We start from the raw sequence: 19,139 nt of genomic DNA, 5'->3' as shown, positions 1-19,139 counted from the left end.
CAGTAAAGAGTGACTAAAATGTTATCAGAGCACAACTCACATGGCTAAGGGCATCTGGGAAACTAAGAATATGTCTAGCCCCTTGTCAAATTTCAAAATGAAATATAAAACATCAGTGCTTTTTTTAAAAAAAAAAAAAAAAAAAAAACCAGATTTCAATGCAGGATTCTGCTGGAGCACTATTAACTGATGACTTTTGTAAAAAAAAAAAAAAAAAAAATGAAACCATGTTTCATCTACATCCTTTCCATGTCAGTAAGCTTGGGCAGTATTTCCCCTCCCACCCAGGAGGTAGTAACTATACCAAATCCAATCAAAATTAGTCCTTACCTTATAAGAGCACCTGACTTGCTCCTCACCACTGTAATTTTTTGTCCTACTGGACAAGGAGGTAGGATCCCCCCTCACCCATTTGTGAATACACAGTGATACACAGTTTTGATTTTTCTTTTTGTCTTTTTATTTATTTATTTTCTAACCCCTGTGTGCAGACAGAGGGATGATTCCCAGGTAATGGAGAAGAATTTACCTGATGATCCAATATGCAAAGTAGGTAAACTGTTGCCTATTAGGAAGAAATGCAGGTGCGGGCATAGCCCATGGTCTTAGCCCTGTGCTAAAATAGCCCCCCCTTCTGCTATATGCCCATCTTTGCACAGTATTCAAAGCAGCCTTTCTCCAGGCTTGTATGCTTCTAGGACATTTTGCTGCTGCTGTTTGATATTCAAAAGTTTTTTTTTTTGTTTTTTTTGTGAGCCCTCTGTGCAGACACAACAGGTATGAGTGCTCATTATTACACCAGGCACTTCCTGGTTTGTTTGTTTGTTTTTTTTTATATTCTTTTCATTTTTCAAATCTAAGCGCATAAATCAGGGTGGTAGAGCTGGATCAGGGTGGAGATCGAGATATATCACTTTGGAAATGGTTTGAAATACTAAGGACCAGAAGGACTTGGAGCACTCCCATCATATATGTTTCATATCACCCTTTTGTCTGCTACATTGGGGAAACATAGTATGTTGGATAGTCGGGCATTTGTACCATCTGGAAACTAACTTGTAATTAGTTTCCTGCGCTTTGCAAGCTGTCACCATAGTATGTGTTAAGGTAAAGCTATCTTCCCACTCCTTTTATGTATAGGAATGATTGAGATCTCTCTCATGAGACTCAGGGATAAAGCTCCTGTTTCCCACGGGTCAAAAATTTGCATTAAAAAGCTGCTGTATATAAAGTTATTACACATACCTTCCCCCTGAGGTGGAAGAGAAGCCGAGGTAGTGACAGGCAGACTTTTAACAGTATCTGCGTCAAGTTTGCAACATTTGTTATAGGCTGTATCAAATGGCCTCTGCCTGACCCTGTCCGTCGAGTTTGTAACAGTCTGCTTACATAGTTTCAAAAGGCCCCCTGCTTAAACCTCTTGAGGTCTTGAGGTGGAATTGAAGCCTGACACAGTATCAGGTTTTTGTTTTTTTTTTTTGTTTTTTTTTACCATTGTCGGACTGGGACCTCAGGGGCCCACCAGAAAACCTTAGACCATAGGCCATGAGACCATAGTCCAAATTATTTTCCCTCTTTTCCTCACCCAACCTCTTTATTCTCCTAGTCTCTTTTATTTACATGCTAGCATCTATTCTTCCATCTATTTTCACTCTTTGTTCCCATTCAGAAATATGGAATGACCATGAAGCAGGCCAAATGGTCAGGAGCAAGGAGGGCCCACTGACACCTGGGCCCACCGGGAGTTTTCCTGGTATCCTGGTGGGCCAGTCCGACATTGCTGCACATTATCTTTAATGGCTGCACTTCTCATGAGGTACTGTTTTAGCTGTTCTGAACTTTGGAACCACAGTGCTTTTTGCTCATTATTCATGAAGCTACTCTGCCTTTTCATATAATACTTGAATGTGATCCAAATATTACTCTGTTATATTGGTTTCTAAGTTAGTGAACTGTATATATATATATATATATATATATATATATATATATAATTTATTTTTTTATAGAAACACATTCTCATACATCATCTATGGCTTCTAAAACAAAAAAATGGAAAGCAACAAGATTCAGATGCTTCCAACATTTCTTTACCTCACAAACCCACTTCTCTTAAGGACTATTATCTCATTGCAGCGGAAGTTGCCAGGTTCATCAATCCTGTCATTGAGGTTACTATTGTAAAGGCTATTGATAAATTACAAATAAACATTACCAACATCTTTGAATAACTCAGAACCACGAGAAACATCTTGATGAATTTGATTTAACAGTTTCTCAAATTCAAAATGATACACTGAACTTGCAGTCTTGGTTGGATCCTTTGGAAAAACAGGCACAAGAATTAAAACTGAAACTAGACGATCTGGAAAACAGATCAAGAAGAAACAATCTTAGATTTATTGGCATACCAGAGTCTTTCCAGAATGATTCTCTCTATAATCTTGTCTCCAAAACAATTCCTCATAAACTTGGACTTTCTCCAGAATGTGGCAATTTCAAAATTGAAAGACTACACAGGATTGGTCCATTAAAAGACATTCAAAACCCAAGACCAAGGGGTTGATTTACTAATCCACGAATCCGAATCCGCATGGGGAAAAATTTGTATTGGAAACGGACATTTTGCGACTTTTCCATAATTTTTGCGATTTTTTTTTTGTCGTCGTTACCACTTTTTCGTAAATTGTTGCGACTTTTTCATAGCCGTTACGATTTGCGCGAATTGTTGCGACTTTTTCGTAGCCGTTACGCTTTGCTTGTATATTGTCGCGACTTTTTCGTATTGAACGCTCGTAAACGGCGGGCAAAACTTTCAGACTTTGCATGATTTTGGAAGCCTCCCATAGGACTCAATGGCACTCTGCAGCTCCAACCTGGCCCAAGGAAAGTCACGATACTGAAGCTTGAATGAATCCGAAACTTTCGTGCTCGGCGCGATGGCTACGAAAAAGTTGCGACAATTCGCACAAGTCGCAACGATACGAAAAAATCGCGACAATTTATGAAAAAATAGCAAAATACCGTTCATTACGAAAAAAACGCATTCAGATGCTTTTCGTACGTTCGTGGATTAGTAAATGTGCCCCCAAGAGTTGTAATTGGCAAATACTTAGACTATTCTGAGAAAAATTGATTGTTTCAAGCATACAAAAAAGTGAAAAGGCTAGATTTAGAAGGAAAAAGAATCCTTATTTTTCAGGATTATTCACTCTTCCTTTCTCAAAAGCGTATTCTCAAAGGTCTGCCAAGCGCTGATAAACCGCAACATCAACTTTTCTCTAATGTACCCTGCAAAACTCAAAATCTTCTTGCCTTCTCGTACAAGAATCTTTAATGATCCTTTAGAAGCATCCACTTTTGTCAACTATCTGGAAAGAAAGGAAGTCACCAAAACTTCTCTTGATGGAATAATAGACAATACAACTAAAATCCACTCTAATAGCCAGAGAGCCCGCAAATATGATAAACCACGCCATTCTGAAGCCTACTACACTACAAACTCACTCCAATTCCAGATCAAGATCAAGGTCACCTCATCCTTCCAGGGGAATTGACCCCTCACATATCAGCGAAGTTGAAATGTTATTTGAAACATACAAAACACAAGGGGATGCTTTTCTCGCTGATAACTCTTCTCTTAGAGAGAGTATTCAGACCTTTATCCTTTAGGAAAAAGGAAGTTACATATGATTAGATTGTATTGTTTAAAATTGTTATGCCTTTGTAGCTTATTATTTTATCTACCTAATATTGTTATGCTATTCGCATTAATTGTTAATATTGTTAAATATTTTTGCCCAGAGGATGTTATTACAAGTATGTTAGAGTATCAAATTCTGCTCTTGCTCATCTTTTCTGATTTAATTCCAACATAAGTCTTCACCATTGAACATAGTTTCCTGGAATGTCAAACTGATGTGATGTAGCTTTTTTACAAGAGACCCACCTGAATGAATCAGATAACGAAAAGTTAAAAAAGGGTTGGGTAGGAGAAGTTGTTTTTTCTCCAGCAGTTAATAAAAAATGTGGTGTAGCTATCCTGTTTCACCACAAACTTAATGTAGCTATACTACGATCAGTCAAAGATGAGCAAGGCCGATATATTTACGTAGAGGTACTTAATGATACTCCATGGCACTTATGTTCCTGCTTATGCTCCAAATAATGCCAAAAATGAATACTTCTCCTGGCTTAAACAACACATTTCTTCACTTCCCCATACTAATCTAATTTTAGCAGGTGACTTAAATTAATCTTATTTATGGTCCCTTGACAGAACTGACTGGAAATTTGAAGATCATTTCAAAAAATCTAAACTTTTACACAAATTCTTTAAAGACACTGGCCTAAATGATACTTGGAGAATTTTCCATCCAACAGAGAAGGACTTTACCTTTTTCTCCTCTCCCCACAATATAGGAATTGGAATAGATTATATTTTGACGTCAAATAATTTACTAAGTAAATTTATAAGAGCTGATATAGGTAACATTGATATACTGTATCTGACCATGCACCAGTTTCTATCCAGTTCTCCAATTCAACAACATCTAAAAGTTTTGTTTCTTGGTCCTTCCCCAGTTCTTTGAAAGATAACCCTTACTTCATCAAAATGCTTCAAGATAGATGGGATATGTTTTTAATTGATAATAAAGACCATTTAGATAATCTCCCATTGTTTTGGGAAACTTGGAAAGCTGTGATTAAGGGACAGATTTTATCTTTTTGGTCTCATTATTATCGTAAGGTACAAAAAAACTTTCTAAACTTAAGTAAAAGGCAAAAAGATTTATAACTTCGCCTTAAACAATTTCCCTCTTTGGAGAATGTTTTAAAATACAAAAAAGTTACTGAAGACCTCAAGGCCTGGATTGACTTTAGAAACACCTTTTTTGCTTCATATTTACATGCTAAATATAGTAATTTAAATAACAAAGCTAATTATATGTTTTTCAATCTAACAAAACTAATGAATGATCCCAATAAAATAGTTGAAATATTCAAAAATTACTATGAAAAGCTATACTCACATAACACTCATAACAACTGCAAGATACCCCAAATTAAAAGATCTTAATGGACCAATTTTAATTGAAGAAGTTACTTATGCCATTGACAATTTAAAATCTAGAAAAGTGGGTGGTCCTGATGGCCTCCCCCCCCCCCCCCCCTTCACTTTTTATAAACTTCTGAAGGACAAAATGTCTCCTTTCCTAACTAATCTTTTTAATGATATTCTTCTATCCGGTAAAAAACTTCCTTCTGGTGAACTTTCTAGCCTTAAAGTTATACCGAAAAAAGATAAAGATCTTTCGCTCCCCTCATCTTATTGGCCAATATCTCTATTAACTCAAGATATTAAGTTATTATCAAAAATTTTGGCTGATAGATTGTCCCTGATCCTTCCTTCTGTTATCTCTGGAGCTCAAAACGGTTTTATTAAAAATAGATCATTGGTTAAGAACATAAGAGCTTTACTTAATATAATATTTTATACCAAGAAACACAAGATTCCTTGCTCCATAATTAATATTGATGCTGAGAAAGCTTTTGATAATTTGAATTGGGACCGTCTTTTCAGTTGTTTGGATTTATTTGGTATTAATGGCCCATTTTATCATTACATTCAATATCTTTACTCTAATCCCAAAACTCAAGTCATTTTAGGAGGGGCCCAATCCAAACCTTTAAAAAATTTTAAGGGGACTAGACAAGGCTGCCCCTTATCTCCCTTGCTATTTAATATAGCTTTAGAACCATTGATTAGAGCTTTCAATTCTTCTAAGGCTTTCCAAGGTATTATTATTAACAAGCAGCAACTTAAGGTACTAGCATTTGCAGATGACTTGCTGCTAATCATAAAAAATCCCAATAACTCTCTCAAAGCCGTTTTTGATATGCTTGTGAATTTTCAGTCCTTTTCAGGATATAAAGTAAATGTTGACAAGACTGAGATAATGAATCCATTTGGCTCTATATCTAACTCTCTTTTAAAGAAGCTGCAATTAAGACCCCCAAAAACACAACTGAAATACTTGGGCTTAACTATTCCCATAGATTTAAATAAGTTGATTCCTTGAACATCACTCCTGCCATTAATAATATCATCTCAATGTGTAAAAATTGGATGCATTCCCCATTAAATTTGAAAGGCAGGGTGATTTTTTTCAAAACTTTAATCTTTCCTAAACTGATTTATTCTTTAATCAACTTACCTTTACTTATTAGACATTCAGATATTAGAAAGCTAGATTCTGCACTTGTGAAATTTATTCGGAATGAAAAAAAATCAAAAATAGCTTTGTTCAAATTAAGGGGACCTGCTAAACTTGGTGGACTAAAAATACCGAATTTTAGAACATTTAACCTGTCTGCTCTATCAAGATACCTTATTGAATGGATCTTTCAAAGTAACAAATACACCAACCCAGAAATAGAATTACTCCATGAACCTTATTCTGATATATTTTCTGCATTAAAGGAACAGTAACAGTAAAAAATATTATTAAAAAAATAAAAACTACACCCTCTAACTAACACCCATGTCCAGCTGCATTGTAGTTATTTACCTTGTATTTAGCAAAACAATCCCAAGTAAAACTCCTCTCCATAGTATTTGAAGAAAGGCGATATGGCGACTACCCCATAGTGTGTGCGCGTCCCCGACATATCTCCTCTTCACAAGACATCCGGCTGTAACCAGGAAGTGCAGGGATCGCTGTGCTAAAGACACGCTGGTGGGAGGAGAGGCACACTCATGGAATGGCTGCTGAAGGGAAACGCTGCAGAGTAGCTTCCCTGGTTGCTAAGCGACGTGACGTCACGGAGGTGGGATTTTTTAAACGAAAAGCAGGAAGAAGCTGTCGGCAGCGCGCACATAGGGGAGAAGAAGCTTTCAGGCCCTGCAAGATGGCGAACACCCTATTTACTCCACAGGAAAGCGTCGATTTGGATTTTTTACTGATGTATTATAGCAAAGCAGCATGCAGCAGAGCATTTGAAGTAAAAACTGTAAGTTGATTGATTGGGACTGGGATGTCTAAATGGTGTTACTGGTCCTTTAAATAGTTAAATGGAGTAATTTACCAAGAGATATTAAAAGGAATCCTCTATATCGGGACACTATTTTTGTATGGAAATATCTATTCTCCAGACATGGCTTCAGTTACTTTCAAACTCCCTTCATGCCAATTAAACTTCAATTGAAAACCTCTGACCCATTAAGGTTTTCTTCCTTTTTACTAACATCTGAGAGAAAAAACATATTGATAAAAGACCTACTAGAGCCAAATAATTATTCTTTAATTCCCTGGCCATTGTTTAAAGAAAAATTCGAGTTACTCTAAATTGATAAACACTTTTACTTAGCCTGCCAATGTGGTTTATCAGTAACTGACAATAAAGACAATTTTGTTGTCGCTAAACATAGACTGGCTGAGGCAATATTAGAATTTAAAGACAAACCACATAATATAAAAATCAACATACTTTCTGGTACATTCTGGGATGTTTTTACCCAAGATCCCTTAGAGAATGTGTCTGCTAAGTGGTCTGTTTATCTACAACACTCTATATCCCCTTCGCAATTGGTTAGGTCTATGCATGAATTCAACAATCTGATTTTTGCTGAAAGCTGGAGGATTCAGCAGTTCAAACTTGTCCATTTAGTATATGGAAAACTTTTTGTTCGTAATAAGTGCTTTAAAACAAACTCTTATTGCCCCAAATGTAACGAAACTGGTGTTAATTTATTCCACTACCTATGGTCTTGCCAGAAGATTGGTAACTTCTGGAACATGGTGGAAAGATTCTTGAACCACAGGTTGAATTTAAATATAAAGTTATCTCCTAGTTTCGCTCTATTACACATTAAAAAAGAGGAGGTGTTATCAAGCATTTTACCAGTCTCCTTAGCACAAAAAAATTGCTAAATTATTATTTTTGTTTATGGCTGCCTCTAAAAAAGCATTATTTGATTATTGGTTAAAAGAGGAAACCCCTCCGATAACAGAAATTATTTCTTATCTTAATCAGCTTAGCTGGCAAGAGGCCATCAAAGCAAAAACAAGTGAACCTAAATCCAGGATTCCTTTTAAAAATACTTGGTCATTTTTCTTTAATGCTATAGATATAAGTAATAAGCTATTATTAGATTTGGGAGATGGTTTGCGATGGGGTGTCACTAGCTAGGCATAGATCATCAAAGGAGGTTGTGTCCTTGAGCAGCTATTCTTTCTCTGGGTGGGTTTGCAGCCAATATGTCAGCTGGTAGTTTTTCACAAATATTTGCATACTATGGGGCACATTTACTAACCCACGAACGGGCCGAATGCGTCCGATTGCGTTTTTTTCGTAATGATCGGTAATTTTGCGATTTTTTTCGGCGTCTTTACGATTTTTGCGTAAAAACGCGAGTTTTTCGGCGTCTTTGCGATTTTTGCGTAAAAACGCAAGTTTTTCGGCGTCTTTACGAAAGTTGCGCAAAGTCGCAATTTTTTCGTAGCGTTAAAACTTGCGCGAAACGTCGCGCTTTTTAAGTTTTAACGCAACGAAAAAGGCGCGACTTTGCGCGCAAGTGTTAAGGCTACGAAAAAATTGCGACTTTGCGCAACTTTCGTAAAGATGCCGAAAAACCCGCGTTTTTACGCAAAAATCGCAAAGACGCCGAAAAACCCGCGTTTTTACGCAAAAATCGCAAAGACGCCAAAAAAATCGCAAAAAATACGAAAAAGTCGCAAAATGTTCGTTTCCAATCGGAATTTTTCCAATTCGAAATCGTGTCTTAGTAAATCAGCCCCTATGTGTTGGGATCTGCACAATTTTGTCTAGTGGGAGTAACTCTGTGGGAGTCCATAACTGTATAAAGGGTAGATTCTCAGTGTGCCGTCTGTTGAGGAAGCCATGTCTGAGAAGCCCCGGGGTGAAAGAAGGGTTTCCTATTAAAGGTGTCAAAGGTCCACTCCTATGAGAGTGTCAAACATTGTTCTATTTGTATCCAGTCTGTTTGGTGTATATGGTAAAAGCTATCTACAATTTGGTTGCAGACTGCAGATTGCCAGTAGGTTTATAGGTCAGGCAGTCCAGTCCTCCTCTTTTTCTGCTTATATAGTATTTGTTTCCTGAGGCGAGGGTGTTTGTGTCCTCAAACGAATTGAGTGAGTAACTGGTTGACTGTTTGGAGAAAGCTTGACTTAGGTGGTATGGGGATGGTATGGAAAAGGTACAGAAATTTTTGTAGTATGACCATTTTAATTAAGTTTATTTTCCCGAACCATGAAAGTCTGGTTTGATCTGCGTATTTTAGATAATTTTTGATCTGGGGGTGTAGTTTTTGGTAATTGATTTTAGGGTCTGAAGAGATATCTTTTGTATCCCTAGGTATTTGAGTACACTTAGGGGCTGATTTACTAAGACACGAATTCGAATCCGAATTGGAAAAATTCCGATTGGAAAACAAACATTTTGCGACTTTTTCGTATTTTTGGCGATTTTTTTCGGCGCCTTTACGACTTTTCGGAAATTGTCGCGACTTTTTCGTTACCAATACGATTTTCGCGAAAAAACGCGAGTTTTTCGTAGCCATTACGATTCGCTCGTATCTTGTCGCAACTTTTTCGTATTGAGCGCTCGTAAGCAGCGGGCGAAACTTTCAGACTTAGCATGATTTTGGAAGCCTCCCATAGGACTCAATGGCACCCTGCAGCTCCAACCTGGCCCAAGAAAAGTCACCATACTGAAGCTTGAATGAATCCGAACGCTACGAAAAAATCGCAACATTTTGCGCAACTTTCGGAATGGCTACGAAAAAGGCGCGACTTTTCGCGCAAGTTTTAACGCTACGAAAAAATCGCCAAATACTGATCATTACGAAAAAACGCAATCGGACGCATTCGGCCGGTTCGTGAGTAAGTAAATGGGCCCCTTAGTTGCCACATGAATGGGAGATTTTGTTGTATTCTCTGTGCTTCAGTGTCTGTTAGTGAGACAACTAGTGCTTCCGATTTTGTGGTATTAATTTTAAAGTTACTGTGGCGTACAAATCTCTCCAATTCCCTTAGGAATGGGGGAATGGAGAGGAAGGGGGATTTCATGTATAACAATAGGTTGTGTGTGAACACTGCTGCTTTGATTTCCTACTCTCCCATCCTGACCCCTTGTATTAGGTCATTCTTTTTGATTGCTTACAACAGGTGTTCCATAGTAAGTATTTACAGTAAGGGAGGCAAAGGGCATGTCAGGTGCTGTTGGAGAGCGTGAAGGGGTCAGATAGGGTACCATTGACATTGATTCTAGCAGTCGGGGGAACTGTACAGTGCCATTATTTTTTATATAATGGACTCCCCTAGATTTAGTTGTATAAGCAATTCTCGTAAGAAATTCTAGTTTACCTGGTCAAACGCTTTATCCACATCAATGGATAGCAGGAGAAGTAGTATCTTTGTTCTTTTTACATGGTGTAGGATAGAAAATGGTGTGTTATATCTAGCTTCCCTCCCAGGTACAAAGCCCACCTGGTCTGTATGGATTAGATTGTTTAGTAAAGGTTTCAGTCTGTTAGCTAGTATCTTAGTGTATAATTTGTTATCAAAGCACTAAGCAGTTTGTTGGGTCCTTTTCTGGCTTCAATATTGCTGCCTCTAGGAAGGACTGGGATGATGGGTTTTCTAGTGAGAGGGAAAATTCAATTTAAATTTTCTAGTGAGGGAGCATTCAATTGAATGCTGTCAACATTTATGGTAAGAGAGCGTCTCCGAGTGTTTTGTAGAAGCCAATGGAGTAGCTGTCTGGCCCTGGGCATTTACCTGTTGGGGTAGTGTTTATTGCTTGTGTGAGTTATTCTAGTGTAAAAGGTTGGTTTAGGGCTTTTTTTGAGTGAGAGGTCTGTGATTTTAGGAAGGGAGGTGTCTTTGATGTAATCTTGTAGGGTCTCCTGGCCCCCCACTTCATCAATGGAGGGGTGTCATCTCCCGTATGATCTATTTTGAAATTTGTGTTAGTTTAAGTTCTGCAAAGCATATTTCGTCTCATAGCAGTGATTCATTGAGACGCCATGTCCATTGGCGAATAGGGGGGGTCTGGTATTATATCCATATGGATAGGGTTTTGATTTGAGTTGATCTGAGGACCAATTTCTGTGTGGGAGACCCAGTTTAGTATATGGTGCGTGATAAGTATATCATCTAATCTACCGTACTGATTGAAACGGGGGGGGGGGGGGAGAATCTTTTGTTGTGTGGGTGTTGTATCCTCCAGGAGTCTGCTATTGGCATAACCAGGCAGTGACCTTGTCTTCTGAGAAACAGAATTTTTTAAATCAGATGTATGGCACTTAAAGCAGAAGGAAAGGCTAATAAAGAGTTAATATCAAGCTGCAGGCATACCTTCAGTTCTCTCAATAGTGCCCTTAAGTCTCCCCATATTCCTCCCGTTCAGATGATCAGAAGCCAAACAGGAAGAAAAAACGCTGAGCTGTGTAAAGAAAGTTCACATAATTCCTCACTCCTGCACCGAGACAGAGACCGAGACCAGGGGGGTATATTTATCACGCTGTGTAAAAAGTGGAGTGAAGCATTACTGGTGATGTTGCCCAGGGCAACCAATCGGCTATTAGATTTCAACAGTAACAAAACCAAAGCAAAGCATCTAATTGGCTGCTATGAGCAACATCACTTTTTACCCAGCATGATAAATATACCCCCAAGTGTACATGCTCAGTTTGTAAGACTATGGGGGCGCATTTACTAATCCTCGAATCCGAATCCCGAATGGGAAAAAAATGGATTGGAAACGAAAATTTTGTGGGTTTTTTTTCGTCACCGTCGCGATTGTTTCATATTTGTTGCGACTTTTTCGGTGCCATCGCGACTTTATCTTATTTTGCACGATTATTTCGTCGCCGTCGAAATTTTTTCGGATTGCGCTATAGTAAACGGCGGAAAAACCAATCCGAATTTTTTGCGACGGCAACGAAAAAGTCGAAACATACGAAACAATCACGATGGCGATGAAAAAAATCGCAAAAATACAGATCATTATGAAAAAAACGCATTCAGACGCTTTCGGACGTTCGTGGATTAGTAAATGTGCCCCTATGAGTCGGCTTCCTGCTGATTGGCTCAGATCCACATTCCTAAGGGGGAAGTGAGTTCTTAGCATTCTTGAGGGAGGGGGGAGCAGGAAAGGGGAGAGAACAGAGAGCTGCGTGTCTCTGGCACATGAATTACATAAAATTATATAATCCATAATTGCAGGCCTCAAAGAATTCCTAGTGTTTCTATTGGCACACTAGAGTCAAACAGAGAATTACCCAATTGTGCAAGGAAGTGCTGCAAACACAGGTAGCTTCTACAGTAGATATTAGTAGGAGATATGAAGCACCTCTGAAAATGATTTCTTATGCCAGGAGGATGATTTTAATTTAGGAAGTAACAAGGAACCTACACAGCTACCCCAAAATATAGTGAAACTTTAAGATTCAAACGGTTAACCTTGTAACACGAGTCCAGAAAACATAATCTTGTATGCAAACAGTAGGAAATCATGAAATAAATGAATCTGGTCACTCAGTAAATTTTCCTGCAAAAGATAATAATAAAAAAACAACAAAACACAAATACAAGAGTATTGTAGAAATTATACCTATATTGGCTAACAATAAAAATACATTGCAAGCTTTCGGAGCTCTAAGGCCCCTTCATCAGGCAAAATACAAATGAGAACTGAAATGGCACAACATTTATACTGATAGATCAAAGAGAAGTGTTTACAAGCAATAAATTAGGAAGTTACAGATAGACAGAGATAACTTGTGAAGATAGTGAAAGTAATTAAGGTTTATTAGGGTGGGTTGTAAATAGTCCAGGGGTCTGGATTCAGTCAGATCAGATAGTGTGACATGAAACCTGACCCCAAATTAAGGCCCTGTCTTAATGTGTTAAATAACTCCATACATTTGAATTCATAGATCTTCCTTTCTCTTTCAGATCCAAAGTTCCCTTTTAGAATTAACACCTTCATGTCCTGAAGCCTGTGGTCCTGATTGCAGAAGTGTTGTCCCACTGGTGTATCACATGCTTTGGTATTGATCTTATGTCTGTGATGGTTCATCCTTGTGCGCAGTTTTTGCCCTGTTTCTCCAATGTACATTCCTCCTGTTGGGCACTTAGTACATATGATCAAGTAATTAATAAATAACTACAGAGTTAGCGCTCATAGAACACTCATATGTGTTAAAATTAATCAATTAGTCTTTATTACAATATATCATAAAATATGTGTATCAAAAAATCCAAAATCAAAAGGGAGCATATAATAACATTAATTCATTTCCATATAAATTTACACATTAATTAGTAAGATGATGGGATTGTAAATATTAAGATAAATTAGCAGTATCTATAGAAATTCATTAATCAGTCCAATTATATAAACATCCATTAATCAATGTAAAAACAATTTGATTCATATAAAGATAAAAACTACCAGAAAAACCTGTATTTTAAAACTGCAGGCATATGTAATTTAAACTAATGGTGGCCTGCATATGCCTGCAGTTTTAAAATACAGGTTTTTCTGGTAGTTTTTTTGGATTTTTTGATACACATATTTTATGATATATTGTAATAAAGACTAATTGATTAATTTTAACACATATGAGTGTTCTATGAGCGCTAACTCTGTAGTTATTTATTGTTTTGTAACACTAGGGATTAGTTGGAGGATGGCTGCACATTGATTATTAATATATTTAATATATTTAATTGTTTGAATTTTGTTTACCATAGCGAGGGTATATTTTCTACACACATATGATCAAGTACACAACATTGGAGGAAGCACATGAATAGCAGTCCCGAATGGTGTAGACTTTTTGTGTATTCGGTATTGCAATTTGATCTTTGCACAGGATGTATTTGCAAGTCTCACATCTTTTGCTGTTGCAGGGAAATGTACCTGCTTTAGTTGTTTGGGGAAGAGCACTTCTAACAATCATTTTCCTCAGACTGGGTGGTTGTCTATAGGACAGAAGGGGTAGTTCAGGGAATATCTCCTTTAGTCTGGTATCTGTATGGAGCATGGGCTGCAGGTCCCTGGCTATTTTTCTTATAATGTTCAGCTGTGGGTTGTAGGTGACTACAATTGGTACCCTGTTGATTTCTATTTTTTGTTTGTAATCCAAGAGTGTGTCTCTGGGTATTTGAGTTGCTCTGTGGATCTGATCATCAATAACCTGTGGATGGTAGCCCTGATTAACAAAAGTTTTCCGTAAGGAATGGAGATGTTTATTTCTTTCATCAGGATTTGAGCAAATCCGGTTGTATCTAAGAGCCTGGCTAAAAACAATTGATTTTTTAATGTGATGTGGATGGAAACTGTCCCACCTAAGATATGCTGGACGGCCTGTTGGTTTTTGGTATAGGGATGTCTGTATGATTCCATTCTTGATGTAGATAGTGGTATCCAGGAAATTGATGTGTGAAGAGGAGTGGTTGAGGGTAAGGTTAATCGTGGGATGAAATTGGTTGAATCTTTGGTGGAATGTCAATAGTTCCTTTTCTGATGCTATCCATATTATAAGTATGTCATCTATATACCGTAAATAGGTCAACGGTCTGGTGTTGCAGGAAGCCAGGAAATTGTCTTCTAAATGGGCCATAAACAAGTTTGCATACTGAGGTGCCATTTTGCTTCCCATAGCCCTTCCCATCAGTTGGAGGTATATGGCATCTCCAAATGAGAAGTAGTTGTGTGTTAGTATAAATCTGGGAAAATCAAAATAGAAGCAGGCAGGCACTCCGGATTTTTTCAAAGGTAGAAAGAAGCAGCCAAAAAAGAAATTTTATGTAAATTGTAGAAATGATACCTATATTGGCTATTGTAGACAGGGCCTAAATTTGGGGTCAGGTTTCATGTCACACTATCTGATCTGACTGAATCCAGACCCCTGGACTATTTACAACCCACCCTAATAAACCTTAATTACTTTCACTATCTTCACAAGTTATCTCTATCTATCTGTAACTTCCTAATTTATTGCTTGTAAACACTTCTCTTTGATCTATCAGTATAAATGTTGTGCCATTTCAGTTCTCATTTGTATTTTGCCTGATGAAGGGGCCTTAGAGCTCCGAAAGCTTGCAATGTATTTTTATTGTTAGCCAATATAGGTATAATTTCTACAATACTCTTGTATTTGTGTTTTGTTGTTTTTTTATTATTATTTTTGACACTGGCTAACACGGTACTACAGTTTTTGTTTCCTGCAAAAGATAAACCTTAAGTTACAGACTGTAATATAGAGGAGCCCATAAACTGCCAGGATATAGAGACCCCTGCCGACTCCGGTATTCCCCAACACCCTTTTGGGGCCCCAGACTTTCTGTGGGATCCTTACACACGGGCAAGGGTAATCTGAAAAACGGGGTACCAAAGAGATCAGGTGAAGATAAGGTCAAAGTCAGGCAAATGGCCAGTGGCAGGCAGCGGAGATTCCTAAGTGAACGGACAGCCAAGAGGCAGGAATCAGGACAACAAAGGCTTCAGCAAAGTCAGCGTACACTAAACCAGCTTGGGCACTGAAACAAGCCAAGGAGCACTATTTAAACATCATGACTCGGCGCTGAGCGGCGCAAGCATCTGTGCGCACGGTGGGGGAGGATGTGCGCCATAGCATGTCTAAGCAGAGGAGCCTACGGACCGACACACCTAGAGGTAGGAATACTCTTCTGATGCTCCTTACACCTTACAGGATGTCCATTGTCCGACAAAAGGAACTGTCATTGAAAATCTCATTGGCTTACAAGGGCACAGGAAAAACAAGTGATCAGCTCAGGTCTGGAATAACAAAAAGGAATCCAAACTTATATCAGAGATTACCATAAAAGTCTTTATAATATGTTAATTTTAATCTGGTGTTGTTTGGTCAATTAAAATTATTAGAATTTTTACTATACATTTTTCTTTTTATTGTGTTTATCTAAAAAAACATGTTTGTTATACTGAACTTTAATTCTCACAAGAAGTAAAGTAAATAAATTTAAGGATCATTACTTCAAGGGGTTGTCCACCTTTTCCCTTTTCCCACTGCTACCAAAAATATGATAGATTATGTTCCCCTGAGTATGATAATATGTGTTATGCAAAGACTGTGTATCTATGTGTCTGAATAAGCTGTTGAAAACTTACTGTAGTAGCTGCAGTTCACACAGAAAAACTTTTCAGGGAGGAGGAGCGTCTCTTCTCTGCAGTGTGTGTCACATGTGAGTTTACCCTCCTGCTCCCACCCCCTCCCTCCCTGAACATTCATAGCAGGATGCAGCAGCAGGGATCATGTTACATGACTGTAACTTTAGCAGCCAAGGCAGGAAGAAAAGAGACAGGAAGCAGACATGCACCGTAGCTTTAAAAGCTCCTACTGCCAGTACTCAGCTTCAGCACTCTGACACAGGCTGGTGCAGAAAGGGGTCAGCGACCCCCTCCCCTGCTGCCTCTACTGACCCCTGCTTTATACAGAAACGCCATTGTTAGAGGTAATTTTATCTAAAATGATGTACATTAAATATTTTATTAAAATGATCTAATCTGCAAAAATAGCTTAATTTATGTGAAGGTGTTCACCCCTTTAATATTTGCATTGAATTAACAGATGAATGCAAAATAGGACATTTCCATGGTTGAACCAAAAACTTTTTTTAAGGTTTCACACGTATACACTACAGTGAGGTAATTGAAAAGATTGTTGTAAATGCAAATATTACTTACAAACAGTAGTATAGTGCATATTTGTGGCAATGTAGGTCACATACAAATGTCGCTGTAAATATATCTTCATACCTAAGTTTGCTCACATGAAACAAAAGCCATGAATTCATCAATGGGTCTTACCTTTTTTATAATATTAACCAAACTTGGCCATATTATAGGGATGTGTACTATTGTTTCCATCATTTAATTCCCATCAATAATTGTCTGTCTAGGGATGTGTTCCATCATTTAATTCTCATCAATACTTGTCTGTCTAAAGGTGGTCATACTTGCCAGGATCCAGTAACTTGGTGAGGTGATCAGATACAGATATATTGTGTTTTTTTTTTACTTTTCTTCCCAAATCCACATATGGTTGGTTCTATGACCTCTTAATAGTCCCTTTGGTGAAATGTTTATTGTAAAATGTTAAAAGATTGTTATTTATGATGTGAGTTACCTGATCTATTTAGTAATTTTATTAAGAATCCTTAATTTATTAAATATATTCTACATAAACTAACAATGCTTTTGGATAATTGTTTACTGCCAAGGATGAATTCTGCTGTATATGAATTGGTCCCAAGTGTTATCTTACTATCTGTTTAGCTGTACAATATGTAATATACAGTGCCTTGCAAAAGTATTCACCCCCTTGGCTTTTTAACTATTTTGTTACGTTCTTATCTTATTTTATGTGATAGATCTGCACAAAGTAGTCTAAGTTGGTGAAGTGAAATGAGAAAAATATATATAAAAATTAAAAAAATATATATAAAAAAAAAACTGAAAATTGGCATGTGCATATGTATTCACCCCCTTTGCCATGAAGCCCCTAAAAAAACCTGGTGCAACCAATTACATTCAAAAGTCACGTAATTAGTGAAATAAAGTCCGCCTGTGTGCAATCTAAGTGTCACATGATCTGTCAGTATAAACACACCCTTTCTGAAAGGCCCCAAAGGCTTCAACACTCTGCAAGAGGCATCACACCATGAAGACCAAGGAGCTCTCCAAAGAGGTCAGGGACAAAGCAGTACAAGTCAGGGTTAGGTTATAAAAAAAAAAAAAAAAAAAAAAAATAATAATATTTCCAAATCTTTAGAGGATCCCCGGAGCACCATCAAATCCATTGAAATCTTTCTTCAAATGGAAAGAACATGGTACCACAACAAACCTGCCAAGAGAGGGCCGCCCACCAAAACTCACAGACCGGGCAAGGAGGGCAGTAATCAGAGAAGCAGCACAGAGACCAAAGGTAACCTTGGAGTTGCAGAGTTCCGCAGCAGAGACTGGAATATCTGTCCATAGGACCACAATACGCTGTACACTCCATGAAGATCTGGGCCACCGGGTGTTTTCCCAGTCCGACACTGGACTTATCCAAAGCGACTTGCAGCTGTATTTGCCGCAAAAGGTGGATCTACAAAGTACTGACTTTAGGGAGGGGTGAACAGTTATGCAACGCTGAAGTTTTCTGTTACTTTGTCCTATTTGTTGTTTGCTTCACAAAAAAAAAAAAAAAAATCTTTAAAGTTGTAGGCATGTTCTGTAAATGAAATGGTGCAATCTCTCAAAACAATCCAGGTTGTGAGGCAACAAAAAATGAAAAAAGAGGGTGAATACTTTTGCAAGGCACTGTATTTGAATGAGCAATTCTACCTTACATAATATTGTAAAGAAAAGTATATTTTAATACAAATATCAAATCAAATATTAGAGGGGAATTAATTAGGCTGGAATGATATCTACCAATGGAAAACAAGTATTTTAAATTTAGATTTTTAGTGTTCTCTTAGATTGATTGAAACTATAATGGTAAATATGCATACAGGTAGGGGATCCAGAAAACCATTATCCTCAAAGCACCAAATTATGGGAAGGCCATCTTCTATGGAGTAAATCCATACTGCAAAACCAGTCCTATTGGGTATCTATACTGTGCAGAGACCCCTTATCAAGAAAACTTCAGGTCCCAAGCATTTCAGATAATAGATCCCATGCCTGTACTAGCTAACCATATTATATGTTGTGTTGAAAATAAAAATAATTTGATATACAACACATCTACTTCACACCAATAGTCAGTATCTATATTTAGTTAAATTTGTTTGTAATACTAGATATAATGAAAATATTATATGTCACTAATGTTTAACTGCCCTTGGTGCTGGTCAGAAACAATAATAGAAGAGTGCCCCAAACACAGAGACTTGGTGAAACAAAAAAAATTATTGAAAAAGATCCAACGTTTCGAGCACTAACAGTGCTCTCCTTCAGGGCTCTACTTCCAGCTATCTTATAGTTGAGGCCTGAGCTGCCCTTGCTATCTAGGTCTGACTAACTCACTCTCCTATAACAGTTTCTGCTGTTGTTGCTAATCCTCATTCACA

Source organism: Xenopus tropicalis, chromosome 5 (genome assembly GCF_000004195.4).
Source record: "Xenopus tropicalis strain Nigerian chromosome 5, UCB_Xtro_10.0, whole genome shotgun sequence".
Lineage (NCBI taxonomy): Eukaryota > Metazoa > Chordata > Amphibia > Anura > Pipidae > Xenopus > Xenopus tropicalis.
The sequence above is the reverse complement of the archived record's forward strand: the minus strand, read 5'-3'. Positions refer to the sequence as shown.